This window comes from Myotis daubentonii, chromosome 3, assembly GCF_963259705.1.
Source record: "Myotis daubentonii chromosome 3, mMyoDau2.1, whole genome shotgun sequence".
In the NCBI taxonomy this organism is placed as follows: Eukaryota; Metazoa; Chordata; class Mammalia; order Chiroptera; family Vespertilionidae; genus Myotis; species Myotis daubentonii.
The window spans coordinates 125,143,398-125,148,628 of NC_081842.1; the positions used below are offsets into that span (position 1 = coordinate 125,143,398).

General features: G+C 38.4%; 1 long non-coding RNA gene across 1 annotated transcript; it reads right to left on the reverse strand.

Annotated features, from left to right (window-relative positions):
* Positions 1 to 1,086: 1,086 nt before the first annotated feature.
* On the reverse strand, positions 1,087 to 2,526 carry LOC132229389 (uncharacterized). Its single transcript, XR_009451675.1, has 2 exons — positions 2,461 to 2,526; positions 1,087 to 2,239 (listed from the first exon to the last, which is right to left on the reverse strand). It is a non-coding gene; the product is annotated as an uncharacterized LOC132229389 (long non-coding RNA).
* Positions 2,527 to 5,231: the final 2,705 nt, after the last annotated feature.

The following is a 5,231-nucleotide window of genomic DNA, read 5'->3' on the forward strand; positions in this document are numbered from 1 at the left end:
AATTAAGTCTACTGTCCATCTGATTGGTTTAATGCAGAAATCAACTTTAACGTTTTTTCATATGGTTCCCAAAGGTTCGAGAACAATTTATTGAAAATTTCCTCCCTTCACTTCCAACTTTGAAGTACCACATTTGTCAGAAATATGATGTCCATAAGATTTATTATTCAAAGTGATTAGATTTTGAGAGTAAAAAAGGGCATTGCTAATTATTGCTCTAGAACAAGAAACTTAAACAGACTGTTTTGAGCAAACTGGGATGATGCTCATCAGAAAGCAGGGTTCATATTGCTGGCCTCTGTGTTTTGTTCCATTTCTAACCATCTTTGCACAAGAACCCAGTTTATCTTATTTCCACAGCTTTAGAATAAGTTGTTATTCTATTAAGTATGTCATCTGATTCTTCAGTATTGTCTTGGATATTCTTGGCTTTTTACCTTGTTATATAAGTACTAGTGGCCCTGTTCAGGAAATTTGTGCACACTAAAAGGAAATTAATTAGAGGAAATATTTTAATATTGATATTTGCCCTTTCTCTATAATAGAAGTGTCAGAGATGAAAGAAAATTAGTAAAATGTATATGAAAATCTCCATCCTGTCAGAGTCTGGGGCATGCTGCGGGACCTAGAGTCAAATTCCCGCCCACCACCCGTACGTACTTCGAAAACAGAAGAGACCCAGACCCGGTGGGCCCCACCCCCATTGGATAAGACCCAGGCTCAGCCAGCCCCACCCCCTGTCAAGTAACTCCAGGATGAGAGCAGGTCCCCCATCCTGGCACCAGGCAAGCCCCACCAGGTGGAGAGAACAGCCTCAGGTCCCACAGCCTGGCGCCGGGGTGGGGGGCACAGCCCGAGGCCCCCCGTCAAGCAACATGGGGAAGGGGGCGCAGCCTGATGTCCCTGCTGTTTGGTCATGATGTTACAGCATCCCGGCTATTTTACATGTTCCTCTATTAGATAGATAGACTAGAATCACTTGCCATGTTTCACCAAATAAAAAAGAAAACTTGTTTTTTAATTGAAATTGCATTGATTATGTAGATCAATTGACATTTCAATAATGAATCATGACCATGGTACAACTTTCCATTTATTCAGAACTACTTTATTTTCCCTCAATAATGATTACAGTTTTCTGTATAGAATTTCTTAACATATTTTGATGAATTTATTGCTAGGCATTTGAACATTTTTTACATCATTATAAATGCTTTTTAAAATGGTTTTTAAAACTTTGTAACTCATAGAAATACAAATTAGCTGTGTAACTTGTACTTGTAACCAGCAATGCCTTACCTGACTCACTTTTAAATTCTAATAATTTAGACTTTAGATGAAAATATTCCTCTGAAATATTATAAGATTTGCTCTTACTTTCAAATTTTTATATATTTTGTTTTCTTGCGTTACCATATGAGCTAGGATCTTCATTAAATTTTTAATAGCTGATGGCAACATACATTCTTATCTTGTCAAATTGCTAACTAATTTCTCCTTTAATATTTTCTTTTTTTGTATAATTTTGAGAGCTTATTATTGGGTGCATACAAATTTAGAATTGTTATATTTTCCTGAATTCCTATATTTTCCTGAATCTTTTTACCATATGAAGTGTCTGTCTTTATCACTGGAACAGGAAAACCTACTTTACCTAATAATCAGAGCTACATCTACTTTTATGGTTAGTATTTGCATCATATAGCTTTCCATTCTTTTTTCCTAATTCTATTTTTTTATGTTATTGATATATTTTCTGTAGACACCATAAATATGTTTTCAATCTAGCCTAACCATTTTTTTCTTTTAACTGAAATGGTTAGTCATTTCACATTTATTTTTTAAGTATATATCTTTATTGATTTAACAGAGTAAGGGAGAGGGAGAAGGAGAGCGTTAGAAACACCAATGATGAGAAGATCATTGATCAGCTGCCTCCTGCAGACCCCTTACTGGGGATCAATCCCGAAACCCAAGCAAATGCCCCTGACTAGAATCGAACGCAGGACCTTTCAGTCCACAGGGCAACACTCTATCCACTGAGCCAAAGCAGCTAAGGCTAGTCATTTCAAATTTAAAGAATTACTGAAATATTTTGGATTTAATGTGATATTTTGCTATTTGTCATTCCTGTTCTGTGTATCTATTTTCTTTCCCCTTTTTGAACTGGTTGTGTAATTTTTTTTTTCTTTTTTCTCTTTGGTTTATTATGGAAGTTATAAACCCTTTCACTATTCTTCTGGTTACCTTAGACCCGTGGTCAGCAAACTGTGGCCCGTGAGCCACATGCAGCTCTTTGGCCTTTTGAATGTGGCTCTTCCACAAAATACCACATGTGGGCATGCACATACACTGCGATTGAAACTTCATGGAACATGCACAGAAGTCGGTATTTTATGGAAGAGCCACACTCAAGGGGCCAAAGAGCCGCATGTGGCTAGCGAGCCGCAGTTTGCTGACCACTGCCTTAGACAGAACGAAATGTATCCTTGACTTATCAAAATCTATATATATAAAAGCCTGAATCCCAGCAACAACACAGAGCGGGTAACTATTAAGGAACCAGCTCTGGATAGTCGACCTCTCCAAATCAGTTTTAAATGCGATAGAGACGCCGTATAGCCTCAGAGGCCAACCCCAGAACACTGCCACCCAGAGGCTGAGCCACAAACAGACTCTTTGCTAAACACAAAATAAGGCAGTCTGGGAAACAAATACGACCTGCATTAAAATAAGGACTGTGGTTTACAACACAGAGGAACAGTGTATCGCAGGGAAACTCAACACTCTCCTGAATACCTGGCAGGACTAAAGGCGAGCCAGACTGAAGAATAGAAGAACCGAAGGACCTTCACTACTGCAAATTTTTTTTCTCTCTTTTCACCTTTTAACTAAGAAACCAATTTTTTTTCTTATTTTTTCTTTTTTTTTCTTCTTTTTCCATCACCTGATTTTACCCTTTTAATTACTACCTTCTTATTTTTAATCAGTATTATTACTGCTACCATTTTACCATCTTTTAAAGTGCCATTTTATTTTCTCTTTATTCTATTTTGGGATTAGTGTTCTCCATTCTATTTTCATCGTTATATTATTGGTTGTTTCTAGTATGCATCCATCTACAGGGAGCTGTTGCTGGAATTTGTTGGGACTAGTGGCATTTCTATAGGAGTATTCTCCTCATATAAAAAGTCTCTTCCCCTCTTCCACTTCATTGTCTCTTTTCGCTCTTTTTTTTCTTTTCTTTTCTCGCTTTTATTTCCCCCCCCTCCTTTTTCCCAATTTCATTTTTGCACTCCTTTTTTTGGTCCCTACTTTTCTTTTCTTTTTTCTCTTTTATCTTTTTCTCTTCCTTCTTCCTTATCCCCTAATTCTCTTAATTCGGGTGGTCACCTTTATTTGGGGTTATTAATATCGTGAATATATTTGTGTTTAGTGCCTCATACGTGGTGCCTTGTTGTGTTGTATTTTGTGCCTTTAAATCAACGCAGCAGATCCAAGCAACAGCAGCCTCCTGATCATCACACCCTCTGCTGAGGAACAGCAGCTGTATGTGAAGCCTCCCCCCACCAGCCAGAAGAGCCACCACAGCTGTGAACAACACCCACCAGAGGAGCTGCAGCCAACTGAGGAGCAGCTGCTACCGCAACTGCCCGAAGAGCAACCACAGACCAAGGAGTCACTGCCACCCAGGGAGCAGCCACTGAATGACTCAACGTCTAGCTATGTCAGTGAGATCAAACATGGGTAGACAAAGAAACCCCCCAAGGAAAGAGAAGGAGGACTCTCCAGAAAAGCAGCTAAGTAATACAGAGGCATGCAACATGACAGAAAAAGAATTCAGAATAAGGGTCCTAGAGTGCATAAACCAGATGGAGGAAAAAATCAACAACTTCTACAAGAAGCAAGAAGAAACAGATGAAAAAGTCAACTACCTATGCAAGAAGCAAGAAGAAACAGATGAAAAAATCAATAACATATGGAAGAAGCTAGAAGAAACAGATGAAAAAATCAACAACTTAAGTAAGACCCAAGAAGAAATGAAGAGTGATATAGCTGCAATAAAAAACACCATTGAAAGTATCAACAGTAGACTAGGAGAAGCAGAGGACCGAATTAGTGAATTAGAAGACAAGGAAGCAAAACACACCCAAAATGTACTGCAATTGGAGAAAAAAATTAAAAGACAGGAGGAGAGCCTAAGGGAGCTTTGGGAGAACATGAAACAAAACAACATACGAATAATAGGGGTGCCAGAACAACACAAAGATGAACAAGGATTAGAAAACCTATTCGAAGAAATAATATCAGAAAACTTCCCTGAGGTGGGGAAGAAAAAAGTCACACACGCCCAGAGAGTCCCAAACAAGGTGAACCCGAAAAGACCCACACCAAGACACATCATAATCACCATGGCAAATGTTCAGGACAAAGAGAGAATCTTACAGGCTGCAAGAGAGAGACGGAAAGTTACATACAAGGGATCTCCCATTAGATTATCAAATGATTTCTCAACAGAAACACATCAGGCCAGAAAAGAATGGATGGAAATTTACAAAGTGATGCAAAGCAAAGGACTGAATCCAAGAACACTCTATCCAGCAAGGCTATCATTCAAACTTGAAGGGGAAATAAGAAGCTTCACAGACAAAAAAAGGCTAAGGGAGTTTATCACCACCAAGCCAGCAATGCAAGGAATGCTAAAGGGACTGGTATAAAAAGAAGAAATAAAAAGCTCAGAAAGAAAACAGCCACACAAAAAAAGAAATGGCTACAAACAAGTACCTTTCAATAATAACTTTAAACATAAACGGACTAAATGCTCCAACCAAAAGACATCAAGTGGCTGAATGGATAAAAAGACATGACCCATACATCTGCTGTCTACAAGAAACACACCTCATTAGAAAGGACTCACACGGACTGAAAGTGAAAGGATGGAAAAATATCTTTCAGGCAAATGGAAAGGAAAAGAAAGCTGGGGTAGCAATACTTATATCAGACGAAATAGACCTCAAAGTGAAGGCCATAATAAGAGATAAGGAAGGCCACTTCATAATACTAAAGGGATCAATACAACAAGAAGATATAACCCTGGTAAACATATATGCACCCAATGCAGGAGCACCCAATTTCATAAAAAAACTCCTGGAAGATATTAAAGGAGAGATCGACAACAATACAATCATAGTAGGGGACTTTAATACACCACTTACAGCACTGGATAAGCC